At 35.9% G+C, this 22,990-nt stretch overlaps 1 long non-coding RNA gene across 2 annotated transcripts in view; it reads left to right on the forward strand.

Annotated features, from left to right (window-relative positions):
* The window catches only part of LOC125281010 (uncharacterized), a 333,364-nt gene that overhangs the window by 294,199 nt on the left and 16,175 nt on the right, over positions 1-22,990 (forward strand). The window contains exons 5-6 of one of the 2 annotated variants that reach the window (XR_007187984.2): positions 794-947; positions 3,379-3,491. This is a non-coding gene — a long non-coding RNA (uncharacterized LOC125281010). The remainder of the gene's footprint in view (positions 1-793; positions 948-3,378; positions 3,492-22,990) is intronic. The other variant, XR_008958625.1, reaches the window with a different exon arrangement.

The raw sequence follows: 22,990 nt of genomic DNA on the forward strand, positions 1-22,990 counted from the left end.
ATATATATATATATATATATATATATATATAGCAGCAAGTACAGTGCACAAGAAGAGCAAGAAGAAACGTATCTTAGGAGTAACTCAGTATTTGAGTATTAAAGGCAAAGGGGGAATACTTGATAGATAAGAGTGGAAAGTTATCAGAGAGCAGATTAAGAAGGAGCTTGCAGAGAGTCTACTATGCTAAGCAAAATAAGTCAGAGAAAAACAAATACCATATGATTTCACTTATATGTGGTATTTAAGAAACAAAACAGATGAACATAAGGGAAGGAATAAAAAAGAGAGAGAGAGAGAGAGAGAGAGAGGCAAACATAAGAGACTCTTAACTATAGAGAACAAACCGAGGGTTGGGGGGGAAGGTGGGTGGGAAGACAGGCTACATGGGTGATGGGCATTAAGGAGGGCACTTGTGATGAGCACTGGATATTGCATGTAAGTGATGAGTCACTAAATTCTACTCCTGAAACCAATACTACACTATATGTTAACTAACTAGAATTTAAATAAAAACTTGAAACATAAAAAAAGGAGTTTGTAATCTATTAAAGTGTTTTGACTTCTTGAAACGATACAAATGTTCCAAAATGTTTTAGCCAAGAATGACTTCAAGTGTTACAAAAAAGAGTAAAATGATAATTGTGTTTTTTTCTTACCATTTTTGAAATGCACCTGCTGACCTGAAACCAGGAGGCCTAAATTGTGATAACATTTCACTGTCCTGTAGAGATGGTTGTGTCAAAGGTATTGTGTTTGGAAACTGATTGTGTCTTTATCTCTAAAATAACAGAATTTGCTTCAGAAAATAAATCACTCCCCCCACCACATAGACAGGAAGAAACTGCAGGATGGAAAGAAAAGCCAGATGTGCACTTATTAGAACTGGTTAAAAAAGAAGCCACAGAATGGCAAAGATGTCTGCAGACATATGCGTCTGACACGTGGTAGGTGTTTAATGAGTACTTGCTCCCTGAAAAGTACACTGGTACAGACTGTGGAAAGGAGAAATTACAGAGGAGACAGTCGATGCTGTGTCAGAGAGCAAGGGTGCAAAGACTAAAGGAATGGTTTTAAAAGCAGGAAAACTAAAGAAAGAGAAAATAGTACTAAAAGACAGCCAGAGGGAAAGGAAATGTGTAATTGTGATCTATTCTTAGAGGAGCAAAGTCCTGGTGAAAAAAGAGAACGTTGAGTAAATTTGAAAGAGGCTGTAAACCAGCCACAGTCTGCAGAAGGAGGTAAGGAGGCATGAAATAAAGCTACAGGGCACACAAGAGTCCGGAAGAGCGAGATGGCTTACCTGAGAATTTAGCACGGAGGAATTAGTGCCCCAAATGAAAAACCTGAATAATGTAATTATCTCTTTGGGTTTAATGTAAATGCATAGCAAGTCTGTTCTTCCATTTTTCCGTGAGGAGATTAAATTTATGTTAAATAACCAGTTTGGGTTGAAAATCCAAATTTGAGAACCCTAATCAGACTTTGTCTCAAGTAGAAATATTTTCATCTGGAAAGATTTATAGGCAGACTGACTTCATATTTTATTAGGAAGCACCCTAGCTCTAGCCCCGAAAGAGGCCACAAAGCCCGCTGAGCAGTTTGGAGGCTGAGAATAAGGAAATCCAACACTCCCGGCCTCGTGCAGCTACAACAACCGTGGGCAGACGACAGCATTGACAGGAGGGATGGAGGGAGAGAAAAAACATCATTTTCTGATTAAGGGTAATTCTTGAGAACTCTAAAACCTCATATTTCTGTTTTGCAATATGGAAAGCAACTCTGTATCTAAAATAAATTAGCGACCGTCCAGACAGCTTGTCAAATGGATTCTTCCTTTCCAGAGAATTTTTTACTATGTTCTTTTTGGGGAAGTTCAAATATTAATGTTGTTATTGCTTCTATAATGATCCTTTATCAACTAAGATTTATCAAGCACATACTATATTATAAACTATGTGTTAAGTAACTTCCATTATCTCATTTAATTTTTATAATTTTCATATAAAGTAAATATTAGTATTATTCCCATTTCAGATGAGACAAAACTCCACTTCTATTAAACTCCAACACCCATGTCATTAAATCTTACTACGCTCTGCTTCCTTTTTTTCTACTTACTTTGCTTTCTCTCTTGCAAGAGGAATTATGTTGCATGTCATTGTTGTAGTCATTGAAGGACCAAGGCGGGGTTGGGGGGATATAAATAGATTTATTGACCATCAACTTTGCACCAGACATCACTTGGGTGCTTTCCATACTGTATTTCACTTGACGTCAACAACAATCCAAGGAAATTACCAGAACTTACTACATTACACAAATAAGGAAAATGATTTTGTGAGTCTATCAACTTGCGTAAGGCCCATCAGTTACTAACAATGGAACTGAAATTTGAGGAAATATTTTACTCCAAATCCTAGTAGTAGAACTATTGGTTTATATGTTTTCTCCCAAATTAATATTACACATATGTTTGTATCAAGTATTAAAATACAATACCATACGATTTCACTCATATGTGGAATTTAAGAAATTTAACAGATGAACATGGGGGAAAAAGAGAGAGAGGCAAACCAGGAAACAGACTCTTAACTATAGAGAGCAAACGGAGGGTTGCTGGAGTCGAGGTGGGTGGGGGATGGGCTAAGTGGGTGATGGGTATTAAGGAGGGCACTGGTTGAGTTGAGCACTGGGTGTTGTATGTAAGTGATGAATCACTAAATTCTACACCTGAAACTACTACTACATTGTATGTTAAGTAACTGGAACTTAAATAAAAACTTGAAACTATAAATAGATAGATAGATAGATAGATAGATATGCACTCCTTAATATTCTAACTCTGTATACATTGCTTAGATTGGTCTATTTTTATTAATGTTTTTCTCTAACAAGATTGGTAGATTTCATCCATACCCTGAGACCATCTCGTTCTGCCTGAGACCATCTCATTACCAGATATTTTTATTTATTTTATATGCTATCTTGCTTCATAACAGTGACCACAGGAAGAAGCTTCTATATCTTTTACACAAAGAAACGATACATTTGTAAAGAATTGACAAGATAAAGAGGTTTGGACTGGGGGGAGTAAATCGTGAAATAGTAACTAGGAAGATAAGTGTTAATTTAATGAAGTTTGTACTGATTTCTTGACTTCAAACTCCCCATCTCTGGTGAATGTCTTCCTTCGGGTCCTGGGAGGGTACCTCTCACATGACCTGTTTTAGGCAAGAGGGAGAGACCTTCCTGCTTCTGCCATTTTCTCAAATTCCCTCAGCTTAAATATTCAATATGCCAAGGTGTCATATTTTGGGGTAGTGTGTTCTGAACCCCATCACCAACTTACCTTGTCACACCTGTTCCTTCTTCCAGAAACCACAGCAAAGACGTGGCACACAGCTCATTTTCTCCCTTAACCTCAGGACTGAACCCAGAATCTCCCCTTGGTGGCCCCGCGTAACTTGCTGAGTTCTTCCTATGGAACTGTAAGTATAACAAAATTTTAAAACTCTTTCTGGTTTCTCTCTTTTGATCTGCATCACCAAGACTCAGCCAAGGCAACATGGGTAAAACACCTGGCATCTACTCATTAGAAGCCTGAAGCAACCCTCTCTGCCACCAGTCAGGACAATTAAAAATGTTTCCAGACATTGCCGAATATTCCCCAGGGCGGGGTGGGGTGAGGGGACATAATTGCCCTCAGTGGAGAACTATGGCTTTAAAATATTCACCTTCAACCTCTGACCTTCGGTGGTGCTTTCCAGACATCCCTTATCTCAGCTTCTCCAACAATAGCTTAAGCACTGAATTCTGAATTAAACTTATTTCTGACTTATGCAGAATAGCTTCTGTTTTCCTAACCAAAGCCGACTGAGAGATGTGACATTGACTGATAATTTTTTTTTTTTTGGCATATGAGTAATCCAAAATGTATTTAATCTGCTCATGTAAAATATGTACATAGAAGAACTTAAAATTTCACATGGTTTTATGGCATAACCTATTCCTTTCCCAGATACTTTTTTTTTTCAATATAACAGAATCCTTACTTTTAAAAGAATATTATTTTAATATTTGGAAAAATACCCATGTTCTACCGTTGATTGTATTTGAAGGAAAATATGACCTATTTGGCAAGGTTATTTCTTGGGAGATAGCTGCTGGCTTTTATTTTTAGAATATGTTTATGCAAGAGTTAGATTATAATTTACCAAAATGGTAAGTATGAAAAGGCCAACCAAAAATAAAAGTATTTGATGTGGTTGTGGTACAGATTATTTTGTACTATGGATGCATAAGTAAGACACATAAGAGAGAAAGTAGTATTTTCCTTAATTGTCAATGGCCTAACTGGACTAGAGCCAAAAAGAAGTAAACGGAAAGAACTAAGGCTTCCATGCTTCTTAAACTGGGTCAGATCTAGTGGACGTTAGATCTTACTGACAAAACAAACAAACAAACAAACAACAAACACCCCCCTTCTCATTTGTCCCTTGTAATTTCACCACCACTGCAGTTTGATTAATCTTCCCGCAGATGATAGCTATAAAATTTTACTTATTTATACATCTGTGAAACTTTGTGGGCTTTGAAATTCTCCAATGAAGGGTATTAGAGAGGCGCCAGGTAACAAGAGATACAATATAAATCTTGACTGAATGTTTCAAAGTATAGAATTTCATGCCTTTCTTCTCCCATCTGTACTCTAATCCTGCCTCTAAGAAACAAAGCATCAGGGGCACTTCACAGTGTGGTGCAGAAAATATAAATAAAACTTTAAAAAAAAATCTCTCTTCAGTTAAGTCGGCACCCACTGAAGTCATGCCAGCCTGTGAATTACAGTTTGCTGAGGCTTTAGAAATGAGGATAAAATTGCAGGATATTATATCCCATGTGAAATGAAGAAATGTTTCTCCTCGTATATGCCATATATACAAAATAATACTCCGACCTAAATTGATTTGCTTTTTAAAATATTCTATGTCTCTCGGCTTCCCAGATCTTTCATCCATATTCATCAGTCTGTTGTGCAAATTTTATAACATTCAAGCTGTGGACTGAACATGACACTAACCACAGTTCTGGGTGTGGTTCTATCCTGACCTGGGAGCATATGCATTTCAAGCTTAAGAAAGAGAAACAATTGCAACATGTTAACATTTACTTATTTGTTTTATCCCTGGAACCTGTTAACATATTAGTTGCCACATGCTTGTTGTGGGTATTACAGATTCTGAATTTATAGGAATGCTATAAAAATACCATAACATGAAATCTCTCCTCCTCGTAGCATAAACAATTTCTTGGCCTTTAAAAAATGAAATTGTAAAGGTATCAATTGCATTTGGCTGAACATTATCTTTTCCTCTTTGTCTATCTGAAAAATATGCTTTGTGTTACATCCCCTATAAATCCTTCATTCCTAGCCCTGTCAACTGAACTTTCCCTTTTCTGTTTTAATTTATTTAAGAAATATTTACCAAGTCTCTACTATGTAACTGACTGTCTTTCTTGGGTTTATTAAGAAAAATGAGACATAATCCGTACCATAAAAGAACTTACGCTTTAGTGTAGGGGATGAAGAGTTGGCAGGAGAATATTTTGATATATCATCCATGGCATTTTCCCCCTTCATGTGAGTCACGCCTTCCACACAATCCAGACATCATGTATTACATCAAAGAAGTGATGTTACATCAGAATCAGAAAAAAAAAAATCACTATTTTTTTTTTTGCAGACCAAATTTCTTTTTTTTTAATTTGAAATACAATTAACATGCAATGTTATGTTGTTTTAACATACAGTACAGGAAAATGATTCAACAATTCTATTCATCACTCAGTGCTCATCACAGTAAGTGTACTCTTAATCCCCTTTATCTATTTCACCTATTCCCCCTCCTGTTCCTATTCCTCCTCTCTGGCAAACGCCAGTTTGTTCTCTGTATTTAAGAATTTGGTTTTTTGTTTGTCTCTCTTTCTTTTTTTTTTTTTTTTGCTTTGTTTTGTTTCTTAAATTCCACAAAAATGAAATCATATGGTATTTGTCTTCCTTTGTCTGATTTATTTCACTTAGCATAATACTCTCTGGGTCCATCCATGTTTTTGCAAAGGCAAAATCTCATTAGATTTTACAACCAAGTAATAATTCATTGTGTGTGTGTGTGTGTGTGTGTGTGTGTGTGTGTGTACCACATCCTCTTTATCCATTCATCTACTCATGGACACTTAGGTTCTTCCATATCTTGGCTATTGTAAATAATGCTGCAATAAATGTAAGTATGCATGTATCTTTTTAAATTAATGTTTTTGGAATTTGGGGGGTTAATACCAGTAGTGGAATTATTGGATTATATAGTAATTTTATTTTTAATGTTTTGAGGAACCTCCATCCTGTTTTTCACAGTGGCACCAATTTGCATTCTCAGCAACAGTGCACTCGAGGTGTCTTTTTCTCCACGTCCCTGCTAATAGTTGTTATGTTTTGTCTTTTTGACTCCCGCCATTCCGACAGGTGTAAGGGGTTATTTCATTCTGGTTTTGATTTGTATTTCCCTGGTGATTAATGATGTTGAACATCTTTTCATGTGTTAAATCAGAAATCAGAATTAGAAAAAAATATTTTAATGTCAAACACCTAGTCCTTAAGAAGCGTCACAATATAGAGAGCACAAAGGAAAGAAATTCCCTTTTTTCTAGCCTAGGTTAAGTTTTCTGGGAGGGATCTAGGAATAAGTAGACATTGTGAGTCCCTCATGTAAACTGCACATGTAAATTAACACTCACAAAGAGAAATCGTATTCTGAACCATAAAAGGAACAAACAAAAAAACAAAAAAAACAAATTTAAAAGAATTAAAAATATAATTTGGAACAAAACTGAATTAAACAAGAAATCTCATAACTGGAAAATCCCCAAATATTTGAAAATTAAATAACACATCATTGTATAACTAATGGGTCAAAGAGAAAGTCACACAGGACACAGGAAGTTAGAAAATATTTCTAATTGAATTAAAATGAAAACTCAATATATCAAAGTTTGTAGGATAGACTTTAGATAAAGTAGTGCTTAAGGGGAAATTTATAGAATTGATTGCTTATATTTTTTAAAAAAAATCAATAACTGGAACTTCTATATTAAGAAATTATAAAAAGAAGAACAAATTAAACCATATGAAATCAGAGGGGATATAATAAAGATAAAAACAAAAATAACAATAGGGAAAATCATTTAAACCAATAGCTGTTTTTTTAAAAGAAATTAGTAATTTTGATAAACTTCTAGTCTGACGAACAAAAAAGAAGACATAAATTACAACTATCAAAAATAAAAGAGGTGACATCACAACATATTCTACAAACATTAAAACACGAACACTACCATACTAGTTTGCTGAAGCTGCCATGACAAAGTACGATAAATTGAGTGGCTTAAACAACGGAAGTTTATTGTCTCACATTCTAGGGACTAGAAGTTCAAGTTCAAGGTATCATCAAGGATCATATTCCTTCTGAAGGTACTAGAAAGTATCTGTCAGGGCTCTCTCCTAGTTTCATAGTTTCTTGGCTTGTGACAGCATAACTCCAAAAGCATAACTTCCCATGGTCATCTCCTTCTGTGCGCATCTGTCCAAATTTCCTCTTTTTGTAATAACACCAGGTATGCTGAATTAGGGACATAACCTACTCCAGAATGACCTCATCTTAACTACCTCTGCTACTAATCTATTTCCAAATAAGGTTACATTCCCCTGCACTGGAGATTAGGACTTTGCTCTGGTTCCAATGTTTGTGCACAACCCTCCCACCGCACCCTCACATTCATACTTTGAAATCCTAACCTCCAAAGGTAATGATATAAATAGATGGGGTTACTGGGAGGGACCTAAATCGTGAGGGTCGAGTACTTTTATAAGAGACCCCATAGAACTCCCTGGTCCCTTCCACTGTGTGAGGCTACATTGGAGAAGTCTACAACCCAGAAAAAGATCCTCACCGGGCCAGGGTGGCACTGACTTCTAGCCACCAGAACTGTGAGCAATACATTTCTGTTGTTTGCAATCGACATATTTGGTGGTATTTTGTAATAGCGGTCTGAATGGACCAAGACGGACTTCAACATAGGTATTTAGGAGATGTAATGCAAGCTATTACACACATTATGTCATCAATTAAACAACTCAAATGAGATGAAAAAATTCCTCTAAGGGCATAAACTATCTAAGCTCTCTCAGGAAGAAATAAATAATCTCAATAATGCTATATCTCTAAACCAAATTAAATATGTTGAATTTGTAGTTAAAAAACTTTAGACAAAGAAAAACCCACACTCGGTTAGCTGTGCTAACAAAGTCTACCAAATATTTAATTATTTAATATTTTTATAAATTCTACAAATTGTTCCAGAATAAAGAAGAAACATGTTTTTCAAAACACTTTGTGAGTGTTACTCGGATGCCAAAACAAAGCAAAGACATAAGAAAAAAAAAATTGCAGGCCAACATTACTCATGAACTTAAAAGCAACATTTTTCAAAAAGTGTTACTAAAGAATTCAATAATATGGGGCTCCTGGCTGCCTCAGTCAGTTAAACATCTGACTCTTGATTTCAGCTCAGGTCATGATCTCAGGGTCCTGGGATCAAGCCCCATGTCAGGCTCAGGTTCTGTGCTCAGTGGGGAGTCTGCTTGAGGATTCTCCCCCTGTCCCTCTGTCCCTCCCCCTGCTCACCTTCTCTCTCTCTCACACACACACGCACATCAATCAATCAATCAATCTTTTAAAAAATTCAATAGTATATAAAAAGGATAATACATCATATCCAAATGAGGAGTGTCCTAAGAATTCAGTTTGTTCAACATTCTAAAATGATATAATTTACACATAGCAGACTAAGAAAAAAACATGAAATTCTCTATTCAGGACTAGTCTTACAAAATTCAACATCTATTCGTGGTACACATTCTCAGAAAATAAGTATGTATATGCATTGCAAAAATATGTGTGTGTGTGTGTGTGTGTATAATTAAAATTCTCAAAACTTAATAATAAGAAAACAATACCATTGATAAATGGGCAAGAGATTTGCATACTTGCCCAAAGAATATATATGGATCAAAAATAAGTACAAACATTGAAGTCATGAGATACTACCGTACACCCGGGAGAAGGGAGTGCTCGGCGGGGTTCAGAGCAACTGGAACTGGCCTATGATGCCAACAGGAATGCAAAATGGCGCCGCTACTTCAGAAGACAGTTTGGCGATTTCTTAGAAAGTTAAACAAAACTACCAGATCACCCAGCAAACCCATTCCTAGTTTTTCACCACATAAATTGAAATGCTATGCCCACAGCAAAGCCTGTACCGAAGTGTTCACAGGAGTTTTATTTATAACTCAAAACTTAAAACAACCCGTATGTGTCTCAACAAGGAATAAATAAACTATTGTATGTCTGCATAATTGAGTATTACTCAATAATAAAAAGGAATCAATATTCTTTTTTCATTCTATTTTTTTATTCAAGAGTCAACAGTTTGGATGACTAGCTCATGCATTTTGCTAAGGCCACATACTCTATGATTTCACACTATATGACGTTCTAAATAAGGTAAAACTGTAAGAGCAGAATTCATATTTGTTGCCAGGGACATTGGTGTTTGGGGAGCAGTGTAACCCCAAAAAGGAGTTGGGGAATTGGGGAGGCCGAGGGAAGAGGAACTCGTCCCAGACCATCTTGATGGTGGTGAGGATGACCACTTACACACACATTTGCTGAACTTTGCAAAAATGTGCGGTAAGAATGGAAAACTTTACAGCAAATGAATTATATCATAATTTCTTAATTAAAAATAAATTATTAGAATATAAATAATGAGCATTCAGATTAGTCCTGTTCACAAAGCACTACCCCAGTGCATAGTCACTGTGCTCACTTGGCTTTTCTACGAAACAACCAACTCCTAGAGAGTAGAGATTTTGTTTCATTGTCTCCGTTCCCCAGCTTCCAGTACAATGTCCACGAAGAAAGCAAAGTTCTCAATAAAAGTTTGTCACCTATATGAATCAAGTGGCTCAGTTGAGTGTTTTAAAGCTCAACCAACTCATCTGATTGACTGCTTCTACATAATCAGTATCAGAGAAAAATTAATATTGATACAAAATAAAAAGACACTCTACATGTGGATGATAGAGGAGCTAAATATAAGAATCCCAGTGGCGCTTGATGAAAGGTTTATTACAGGCGTAGAGCATTTACTTTTTTCAAAAAATTCTGGACCTGTGACATAAGATTGACACGATTAACACTGAAGGGAAAAATGACTGCAGCTCAAGTTAGGACCTGGGAGAAGTGAAATCGCATATCTTAACATAAATCATCAAGATCCTAGGAGGTCTAAATGAGGTTTTTCTTACAGCTAAAAAGGGAGGAATCACTCAAACACAGAAAGAAGCAGCAGCTCTCCTGGGAAGGTGATAAGGAAGAGTCTGAAAAGCTCAAGCAGACCTGAGCCTTGAGGAAAGGATTTTCAAAGGCTTTTTATTTGAAGCAGCTTAAGCGCAATGGGGTCTGGTGAGAGTGTCCGTGGTCTGGTGAGAGTGTCCGTGCGCCAGCTGTCCTCTGCCTTCCTAGCAGTTTGATGGGCCGGCTTGTGCCTGGAGCCCAGGGCTTTCAGATGCGCACTCAGGAGCACGTGCAATTTCCCAGGCTCATTGGTGGACAGAAGTAAGAGCAATGTGAGTCAGCTTCATCAGCGTGAAGCGCTTTAGCGTCTTTCTCTGGAACCACCGATGAAAGAGGGGGAAAAGATTCTAATTGGTAGACATTCAATAAATTATTTGTTGCAAGAATAAATGGATGAATGAACGAATCAACGAGTGACTGAATAAATAAGCAGGGCTATGCTCTGGGTCATTTGGTGCTGAAAATAACAGAAGCTAGGAGATGAAGAGTAATGATGATTAACTTGTGCAGAACGGCCTTTTAGAATTCAAGCCTGCTCTTCTCTACTCCTCCTTGTATACACGAGGATTTTGCAGGGGCAGGGGGTGCTTCATTAGCTCCTTCTGTTTCTAGTTTCCAAATTCTAGATAGATTTGGCCTCCAGGAACGCTTTCCTGATGCTCTCTCACTCTCTGCATTTATCTTTGTCTTTCTTTTCTGTAAATATATTCTCTTTCACACAGCTTTTTAGAAAGAAGGCTCATACCATTACATGCCCATAGGCTGCTCTTCTGTTTTATTCTTATGATACAAGGAAAACAATATAACGCACTTGCTTTCTTGGTATTTCATTAAAGATTATATCCATGATCTAGGTGATAGAATTTTCATTCTTACAATTTTACAATAAAATAGAGAGCAAAACAGCTCCTTTTTACTAATTTACCAACTCTGGGCTCTCATTTCTTTTATCAAGAAAACAATAAAGGATGATGACAGAATACATACACTTGGAAATACTGCCCAAAGGAAATTCCTTTTACCTCATTGTGAGCCAAAGTTGTGCCCATATTAGTATGGCATTAAACACAAATCAAGAACTGAAATAAAGTCAATACCTTCTTGAGAAGCACTGGAAATACATGGCAAGCTAGATAAACTGACTTTGATACCATCGAAAACTATAGTAAGTTAGATCTTCCCAAAATAGTGTTCGTGTTGTTCACTACTGGAAAATAGGAGAGCAGGAATGTGATGATTAAACTAGTGAATAGAAAGTCTTTAGTTCTATTCTAATTTTATGTCTGTCTACTTGCATTATTTTCATAAGGAAGTACAACAAGAATCCTACAGTACAATTTAAGAAATTTGGTAGTATTTGATTCACTTAATGACTCATCGTGGATGACTCACAACTTCTCTCTTCAATTCCCTTCCATCGGAAAGTAGATGATAAGCTTTGCAGTATACTTATCCCATAGAGCTATCAAGAAAGTTTAATGGGGGCGCCTGGGTAGCGCAGTCGTTAAAGCGTCTGCCTTCGGCTCAGGGCGTGATCCTGGCGTACCGGGATCGAGTCCCACATCGGGCTCCTCTGCTGTGAGCCTGCTTCTTCCTCTCCCACTCCCCCTGCTGTGTTCCCTCTCTCTCTGGCTGTCTCTCTGTCACATAAATAAATAAAATCTTAAAAAAAAAAAAAAAAAGAAAGTTTAATGAAAAAAAATAACACTTTGAACTCACTGAAGTGTGCTATAGAAGAGGGAAATATACACTGTATTTAGGAAAATTTTATCTCCAAATATTTTAACCTATGATTAGATATTAGTCAGTTGAGTCAGTTGCATTTCTAACTGATGGGTTGTATTACATGTAGATATTGGCATTCCTAAATTTAAGCTTTTAGCATGATTTTTCATGTTCAGGTTCTCGTAATGACTTAAAGAAGGAAGTATTAGGTTAAAAAAAAAGTGATCCTCAGAGATAAAAAAAGTCCAAGTCACACAACTGGCAAGTGATAATTAACCAACTGTAACTGTTTTCTCCAAGTGTATCCATCTTCAAAAGTAGTGAATGAAGAGAATTATCAGAATAATCCGAGGAATACCCTGGTTTTAATATTGTCTGGCCTTTTATATGGTATTTTTGTTGGTAAAAAGTTTATTTTTTTACATTTTTACATTTTACATTACATTACAGTGGAGCAATGATTCAACATATACATAAGGGCATGCAGGATTACCCTTAGATCCCCCCCCCTTTTTTTTTCTGGTAATAGCATGCTTCCACATTTAGAGTACTGATTAAAGAAGAACTCTGGAAGATTCTTGTGTTTGTGGGTTGGTTCAGCACATAGTCTTTTCTACAAGGTTCATCCCCACTGGATCTTTGACCTGTTTTCCTGAAAACCCAGGAGTTTTCTTCCAACATGACTCACCTCCAACAGTGGAAGAATCAGGCCCACTCTTTCTTAAAAGTATCATCTACAAGTCTGCAAAGAATTTTACTTAAGTTTTACAAAATTTAGGTAGTCCAATTCCCAAAGACAGAAAGCATTTCTGAATCCAAGGCTAGCAAACAAACTGCAACTCTTACAATTTCCAAAAAGGGATACAGATGGATTCCTGCTAGGTAGCATCCTAAAATGATGAATACAGGTTTCAGGATTTTTAATGTATATATCTGATGAAAGCTGATGACACCTTATTTTGCTAAATTTGGACAGCACAAGGATTTAAAAGGTTTAGGGAGAATTTCTGACATCATTATTAAATGGCAAAAAATCCTTACTATATCCATAATGCTTTGGATCATAATCACTTCCTCTGTCCTTTTATGGGCTCAGATTTTCAAGTTTGGGTTTCATAACATTGATCACTTCTTGTTTTTAATGCTGCAAAGATTTGAGGATTTTTTTTTCACACTGTGTCTTCTCAGTAGTTCACTGCCAAAAAAATTAGGCATGTGCTAGCATTTAATTGGCATTTACATAAAAAATGGATCCTTTAAAAAACATACATGGATGCGGGTTGGGGCTGAAAGAGCTCCCAGTTGCCAAAGCTGGAGCAATTTGAACAAGAAAATAAAGTAGCTTTGGATTATAATGCAAAGTATAAAATAAATAACCATGACCTCACACTGATATGAAGAAATTATTGATTAAATTAATAAATGAGGGAGAAGAGACGAATCTCCTGTTTAGAATTCCAAATGATATAGATACTTCACCTTAAAGGAGTTAGAGTATTACTGTCTACTTCCTAAGTGCAGGCTTTAATCCAAAAGTGACTTCCATCCAAAGGGCGTAGGAGGGAGAGTGGGGGAAGGAGTAACCTTACAGTGGAGAAACCTACAAGCCTACTTCAGCCATGAGATCAAGATCCCTATAGCAGTCAAAATCATGTTGATAGTGTGTAGTCTTCATCTGAAATGATGAAAATGGCACTTCACCTCTGTGGTCTTCCCCCTAAAACCCATAGCCCAATCTAATCACAAGAAAAACACTGGACAAACTCCAATAGAAGAACATCCTCAGTATACTTGACCAGCACTCTTAAACTACAGAGGTCATCAATAACTAGGAAAGTCACAGCCTGTTACATCCTAAGAGAAAACTGTCACAGTCTAAATGTACCCTAAGGAGACATGAATAATGAAACTTAATGTGTATCTTGGATGGGATTCTGGAACAGAAAATGTATTAAAAATCAAGGAAAGCTGAATAAACTCTGGAATTTAGTTAATAATTATGTATCATTATTGGTTCATTATTTGTAACAAATGTACCATACTAATGAAAAGGTTAATAATAGGTGAAACTGTGTACACGGTACTTGATTTTCTCAATTTTTCCTTAAATCTAAAACTGTTTTAAAAATAAAATCTATTAATTAAAAAAAATTGGGTCATTTGATTGTGTTGAGAGAGTGAAACTAACAAAATACTTTAAACTCTGGGGAATTTGAAGTCAGAATATTCCACAGTGAAGTAAGACCCTACTGATCAGATGACAAACTACTTGAAAATCAAGTCTCCTTGTTATAAATTGTTATCAACTCTTTGTTCATTATTTTTAAAACCTTTATAAATATGTTTTTGTTTTAATTGTTACAAGATTATAATATAGTGACATTACAGGTTATTTTAAATGGAATGGAATGAATATCTCCTCCTTGAGACTTTCCCTTACATTACTTTTCCTTAGTTCTTTCAGTCTTTACTTATATGCATATATTCACAAGGTTGTCTTAAGTTTAGAAATGTCTACCTAGTTCACTTACATTATGCGTTTTTCTGTTATATGTCCCTTCCTTATAATTATTAATTAAGTGGCTGAATAAATTCCTTCCAGTTCACTTAAAAAGCAAATTATTTATGAAAACTTAAATAAGTTTCATAAAAACTTAAATAACTCTCTCTCTCTCTCTCTGTTTCAAATAAGTAAATAAAATCTTAAAAAAAAGAAAAAAGAAAAACAAAACTTAAATAGAAACAGAATGAACTGAAGGAAAGGAGCATGCTATCATTCAGGAGTGAATTTTTTCTTTTGACTCTTGAAAATAAGGGTGAGTTGGTCTCTTTCTAAGGTATTTTTCTTTTGTTTTTCACTTGAGTTAAGTTTCATTAAACTCATTTTCTAAATAACTAAGACAAAAAAATTCAGAAGCAGTGATGGTTTTATGTACTATAGACATCAAAATATTTGTGGTTACTTTGAACTAGAATTTTGCTACTCTACTAAATAATACTGTTAATCTCCAAAATATTCTTGTATTATTAAATTGCAGGGAAGGTAGTCAACTTAGAAATGTAGTAAATAAAAGAAATGAATAAGACAGATAAGGTATTAAACCAAGCCAGAAATACATCCTCAAATCTGTGCTTTAAAAAAAAATCATTGGACATTTATTCATATTTAGAACATACAGCCTTGTGCACACATTTTAATTGGGATGATATATTGTATTTCAATTCTTAATTATCTTTCTCTTGTTTTTCCATACTATTTATATAATGGAGACTAAAACATTGGTCAACTTCTGAATACCAGACACATACTTATTTCAACATACAAACCAAAATATTTATTTTGCAGATCTTCTTTGCAAGGCAAAGTTTTTTAAGTGCAGCTTTTATCTCAATATTGGATGCTTTAGAATTTAAAGAACATAATGTATGAACCTTAATACTTTTGTAATATATCATACAATTTTATGCTGCTGTTAGTCAAGGGCATTTTCACATAACCTTGTAATTTTGCAGAATTTATTAAAAGAATTATACTATTTTTTAATATTATGTGTAAGGCCCTCTGATGGGAGTTTTTCTTTTTATATATTATTCTTTTAAATCTTGCAACAACCTTGTAGCACCAGTACTGTTTTACAAATGAGAAAGCGTAGGTGGAGAGGAACTAAGTGACTTGCCCAGATCATTACTAGACAAGTGATTTCATAACAAGCTGTGGGACTTAAGGGCTTACGCTTCAGTACTTCACTAAATTTAAAACTTTGAATAATAAAAGTAGTTCTTTCAAATTAAAAGATTATAAAAAGGCCCTGAAAATGTCTGGGCCTCCTGAATTCCACAGATCATTGCCAAAGAGGTTTTGTCTTTGTGACTGGTCAAAGAGTGGGTTTAATAACTCACTTCAGGTGGTGTAGTCGGTAAAGCATCTGACTCTTGGCTTCAGCTCAGGTCATGATCTCAGGGTCGAGAGATCAAGCCCCATGTCAGGCTCTATGCTCAGTGGGGAGTTTGCTTCAGTTCCTCTCTCCCTCTCTCTCTGCCCCTCTCCACTGCTCACTCTCTCTCTCAAATAAATAATCTTAACAAATAATAATAATACAGTGTTACATTCAGTCTCCCTGTTGGTCAATCTCACAGCACACAATCTTTTCCTTAATTACACTTGGCACACTGTTAAGTTCTATTTTGATTTTTTTTTTATCTCCCTGAGGGTAGAGATCATATGTGTTTTGCTCATTTTTCTATCCATATATCTTGCTAGGTACCTGGCCAGAATGAGCCATTTCGTTTATTAGGACACGTTCAACTTCAAATGACACAGTTATCTTACTGCCAGTTCTTAGCTGATATAGTCCTTTATTTATTTTATTTAACAAGACTGGAGCTCCATGGGTTTGAAGGAAGAGTTTGGTAGCTCAGGGATGTCAGTACACTGGCTGAGCATCTGCGTGTGTGTTAGGTAATAAGTGCGAGTACATTCTAATTTGAAATATAAGAAGAGGCTGACAAATTGTGTTCCAGAGAATGAAGAACTGTGGAGTGGGAGAGAATCATGGAATCTTGCCTAGAGAAGTGGCATCAGAAATCAGATTGTCTCATCCACCCTTGTTTTTTTTTTTTTTTTTTAAGATTTTATTTATTTATTTATTTGAGACAGAGGGAGAGAGTGCATATAAGAGAGCAAGAGCATAAGCAGGGAGAGAGGCAGAGGGAGAAACAGACATTCCACTGAGCAGAGAGCCCGATAAGGAGCTTGATCCCAGGACCCTGGGATCATGACCTGAGCCAGAGGCAGATGCTTAAGTGACTGAGCCACCCGGGTGCCCCATCCAGCCTCATTCTTAAAACATCACTGGCAAGTTCCTGTGGAAGACATCCTGAGCTTCATCACTTTCAATCAGTGTCCGGAAATGCATTACCTTATAAGTAACCCATCCCGTTCTTGAAAAATCGTAGTTACGCCAGCATAGATATTCTTTGCTCTCATACATTTCACCAATTCTCTGACCCTTCTTTTTACTGTCTAAAGTCTTGTGACTTCTAACCTTGTCCCTGTGCTGCATTACCTCTCTCACATGTTTGCAGACACATTAAATTTCCTTTCCCCTTTGTCTTTCTTGACATTTCTTGCACAATCTTTGGCTTCAATCAATCCTAACATCTTACAGAAATCTTGAAATTAAGGGACATAAAACATATATCAGCCTGGAGACAGTTCATTACTATATAACTATGGGAGAGCTTCTTGATCATAGAAAAAAGATGGAGCAAACTCTGAACTAAGTTAATGAGATAGTTTTTATAGGGATAAAGCACACACTTTTAGATTTCATTGGATTACATGTGATTTAGCTGAATTTTCACACATAGATGCAACTCAAATTTTGATGAAAAATTTTAAAGAAGAGAGTGATGTCTCATTGATGCACTTAGAGTTGTTTGGGGGTTTTAGGTAGAGAGTACAGACAGATTTTGTAGCCAGTAGATAGAATTTGTAGTGTTTGGTCAGTTGAGCTACTTCTAAGCAAGGGACTTGAACTAGAAAAGGAGATTGCTTTCTTATTCCTTTAACAAATGCATAATGATTTTTTAAATGGTAGGGGACGGTAGGAGGAATGTCTCAATTCCAAATATTTGTACTTTCATATTTCACACCACATTTCCCAACATCTTTATTTTTACACCCAGCCTGCTGAAATATGGAAAGGATGAAGCCAATACTGAGTTGTGATTTCAATCTCAGCTGGGCTTCTCAACACTGTTCCAGAAACTTCTACATGTCCCTGGCAGAGCTCCTGTTGTCCAACAAAGTTATTCAAAAATTTTAAGTCTTTACTCATGTTCCTCACTAAAGTTCTCCATATTATTATAAGAGAAAAGCAGGGTTTGTCATTCATTGAGAAAATTAATGCTAAAGCACAAAATTCTTGTACCTCATCTAAAAACAGTGATTTTTATCCTCGCCATTCTCAACCTGGTGCCCCCAGTCTCAGAGGAAGAGGGATAATATCACCCATTGGTGGTTATTGGGATCCCTCCCAGTTTCCACCTCAGAGACCTGACTAAACCAAGTATATCTTCTCACATAGGATCTCAATCCCTTCCTCCACATGAGATTTCCTCCCACCACATATATAATTGCAATCATGTCTCTCCTGTTTTAGCAACTGTTTATACTTTGTCTCTGATTTGATTACTTAACCTCAGTCTTTTGCCTCCACCATTCCTCTGAAATGATCTTGATCAAGGTCGTAAAGGAATTGAAACCAAAGTGCTTTTCATAATTTATTGCTCAGTAACATTTTACAGTGATGGATCAATTATTGTCTTGAGACTAACACCTCTTTATGATAGGGTGCTAGTAGTCTCTTCATTCATCTGAGAAGTACTTTCTAAGCACTTACTTTCAGCAAGGGACTGTCCTCAGCACTTGGAATGTATCACTGAACAGGATAGTTAAGTATTTCTGCCCATGTGGAGCTTATATTCTACTGAAGGAAGATAAAATCAGTATGTATAATGAATAAATAACTTTATAGTATTTTAGAAATTAAGTTTCATGGAAAAAGCAATTATAGCAGAAGGGTATCAGAAGTGTAAAGGATGAGATTAGCTGCTACATTATATTTAGTGGCCAATGGAGGCAGTCTTGAAAAAGTGAAATGTGAGAAAACATGAAGGACATGAAAGAAATATCCAAGAAGAAATGTGGAAAGAAGAGCATTCTAGAAAAATGGAAAAGCTAGACATACCCCCTATGGAGCATGCTTGTGTGTTGAGGAATAACAGGAACGGTGTGGCTGGAGTGGGCTAGGCAATGGGAAAAGCAGGGAGGAAAGGTCAGAGGGGGACTGGGGCCAGAGGATGTTGAAATTGTTAGGTCATTGTGGGGACCATGGTTTTTCCTTTAAATGAGCAGAGGAGTGATATGATTTGACTTTGGCTTTAAAAGGGCATTCAGACTATAATAAGAATAGATTATAGTGGGTAAGACCCATTTTGGTAATCCAGTGAGAGATGACGGTGGCTTGGACTGGATGGTAGCCATGAAGTGGTCAGATTCTGGCATTTCTAAAAGGCTGAGCCAACAGAATTCCTTGCACATAGATTTTAAGAGAAATCAAGAGATCAAGCATGAACTGAGGGGTTTTGACCACAGCAATAGGAAGAACAGAGTGGCCATGAAATGAGATGGTGAAAGCTTCAAATAGAGTAGAGTTGACATAGAAGATCAAATCCTTCTTACATATCTTCCTGGATATGTAAAGTTGACATCTGGACATGTTGAATAAGCAGTTACACATGAGTCTGGAATAAAAAATGTCATCTGAGCCAGAGATGTGTATTTTGGAGTCATCAGCCCACAGATGATATTAAAAGCCATGGAACTATATGATATCACCAAGAGAGAAATATACATGGAGAAGAAAAGAGGACTGAATAGAGCCCCAGGACAATGCAACGTCACATGTCAGGCAGAAGAGGAGAAGCCAGCAGTGGAGACTGGGTAGAGGCAGCCAGGGAGGTAAGAAGGAAAGCACAGAGAATGAGGAGTCACAGAACCCAAGAGAAGAAAGTGTGTAAAGGAGCAGTGAGTTAGAGTCCTTGATTTCAGAGTCCCCTGTCCATCTTTCTCATCTCTCAATATGACTTGATTGAGTTGACAGTTTAGCAGATAAATCACAATCTTGGCTCTTTGTGTTCTTGGGGGCAACTAAAACTTTCAGGTGTTTTCTTCATTTAAACAGACTCTGCACAGGTATGGGTGACAGTGGTCAAAAGGTCCAAACTTCCAGTTATAAGATAAATAAGTCCCGGGATGTAATGCACAACATGGCGACTATAGTTAACAATACTATATTGTGCATTTGAAAGTTGCTAAGAGAGTAGATCTCAAAAGTCTCACTACAAAAAAAAAAAAATTCTGTAACTATGTGAAGTGATGGGTGTTGAAAAAAATTAGTGTGGTGATCTTTTCACTATATATATATAATATGCATATATTATATATATAGTGAAATATATATTATATATTATATATTTATGTTATATAATTATATATTTATATTATATTTTTATGTATATTGACAATATGGTACTGAAAACTGGGACCATAGGAAATCCTGGAAGTGGAGGGGCACCTAAAGCATCCACAAATGCAAATGTTAAATGCCATATCTCCTAGCGTTTAAGACTTTTTTTTTTCAATTTCACCTTTTCAAAATGAGTGTCTTGCAATTCATGTGTATGTATTTGATATGACCATTTCATATGATCCTACAAAAGCTGTTTTCAAATTGATGATGAATGTTAAACCAAAGTAGTTGCATACTAGAAGCAAAATATTCTTTTTTAAAAAAGATTTATTTATTTGAGAGAGAGAGAGAGAGAGAGAGCACGCACGCATGCACACAAGTGGGAGGGGCAGAGGGAAAGGGAGCTCTCAGGACCCTGAGATCACAACCTGGGCTGAAAACAAGAGTCAGATGCTTAACCAACTGTGCCACAGGTGCCCCATAGAGGCAAAAATGTCTTGCAGATCTTCTCTAGGGACAGTAATAATGGCTAAAATTTATTAATTTTAAGTGCCATCCATGCTCCACAATTAACAGATTAATTATCTCATTTAATGCTAAATGCTATATTCTGAAGTAGAGAATGTGGTTGCACCAACTTATACATGAGAACTGAAGCTTCACAAAGTTAAGTTACATCCCCAAGATTATATAATTAGTAAATATGAAAGGGAGAAATTTGTCCAGATCTTTGTGACAAGTCTGTGCTCTCAGTCACCATGTAATCTAAGTCATTAAGACTAAAAATCCTTATAGGGACATTTAAAATCATAAAGAGTCAGAGAAGTACTAATGTGTGCTTCCTGCCATCAAATTTCCAATTGATCCACGAGTAATAATGTCTTAACATTACATTGCCAATTTCCCTTTAAATTTATGGACCTAGAGATAAAGGGTATTTTTCTCCTTCTCCCTCCAAAATTTTTTCACCTATTTACTTCTGTGGAATACTAATTTTAAATACAGGGTTTAATTTATATATTTGTAATTGGTTTATTTTATACATACCGCTATACGTATACACACACAAATATAGATGAATTTTTATATTCTAATTATCCTCAGAAGAGTTCTCAAGGCTCCTTCTTATGTTGGTACAGTCTATGTTTACTGTCCACCTCTATTCTTCGGCGATTTCAACTTTACTGTAATAGCTCATATGATTCTGTGGCATAATGTAAGTTAAATCCTTCAAATGGAAATCATCTCCTATTTAGTGCTGTGAATTTTGTCACAAAATTGTTGATAATTTTGTTATAAACATAAAGTTATTGTGATTTTTCTATTACTGTACTATAAGCTGCAATTTGGTGCCTTTGTTTAAGTTTATGATTGTGGGATGCTCACCAGACAGAGTAGTAAGTTTTCTTAGAATACAAGGCTAACGCAGTTTTAGATAGTCGATCCAAAAGAGATTACAGCATAACTCAAATTCTCATTTAAAAGTAGAAAGTAGCCTATGTTTACATTTTATTACCTGGCATTTACCTTCTAATTACAGTTATCAGTTATCATATGTATAGTAATTTAAAAGTAATATGGCTTTTATGCCCATGGCTCAAATCTTCTACATCATTCAATGGAAAAATTGCTACTCAAGGCATAGAGAAAGAAATGGGTATATTTACAGTGAAGTTTTTCTCTTCATCTAGATTTTTAATTATGGGGTTGTAAATGGCATTGTGAGAATAACCTCAAGCAGTTACTAAAAATAAGCATGCAAAACTAGCTGGTTTTTCAAATATGTCAAACCATTTCATCTGGAAATACAGATGGAAACTGTAGGATTTCCATTATTCTGCAGTTAATTCTTCCAGGTTTACTTAGAAATAGTCCAAGTGTGGCCAGAAGAAGATGTTCTCCTTTTTCCCCCCAAATTTAATTAAATTCTTTTCAAGTATTGCAATATTTTCACTTAAAATATTGTTAAATTGACATCTTAAGGAAACTATTATGAATGAACTCAATAAAATGTAGGATTTTTAGTGGCCTTTAATCTTTGGACTCAAAAGTTCAAGATAATTGAAAAGAGAAAATTAGATGGCATTTCCTTAGAAGCAGCAAAAATAAACATCATTGACTCTACCAGTATGCCAGTTATAGATCTAAGAAAGCATATTTACTCTTTGGATACACATTCACTTAAGAACATAATAATTACTAAACTGGAATTCACCACGTAGAGCCCAGAACCCTTTAGTCACTAGGAAGGTTATATTGAAAACAGCCAACCGTGACCACTTTGAAATTTTCTGGGCTCATGAATGATGAATCAGCCTCTAGTTTTATTACTATACTTTATATGATGATTCTTTTTTACTTACACTAAAGATTCTATAATTGATCTACATTGAGGTGAAATTTTTATTTTATAAAATGTATTAGCATAATTTGAATATTTTAATATTTCACTGAATAAATCAAGGTCAATATAAAATATTAAAAGAACAGTCCAAAGATTAATCAAAATTTTAGTTCTCTGTCAGGATGGTCTATTTATTTCTCCCTCCATCAGGTAAGAGCAGAGTCAGCTGCGAGAGACAGAAAGCTCACAATAGCAGCAGCGGAAACAAGATAGATGTTTGTTTCTGAACTGGAGCCTTCCTGGCCCGCCGTTACCAGCTGCTTTACATCTTGTTGCATCTTCTTTTCAAATAACTTCCATTTTATGGTCCATGATAGCTGCTCAGGCCCTGGCAATCACGTTTAGTTTCAGTC

Source organism: Ursus arctos, unplaced genomic scaffold (genome assembly GCF_023065955.2).
Source record: "Ursus arctos isolate Adak ecotype North America unplaced genomic scaffold, UrsArc2.0 scaffold_11, whole genome shotgun sequence".
Lineage (NCBI taxonomy): Eukaryota > Metazoa > Chordata > Mammalia > Carnivora > Ursidae > Ursus > Ursus arctos.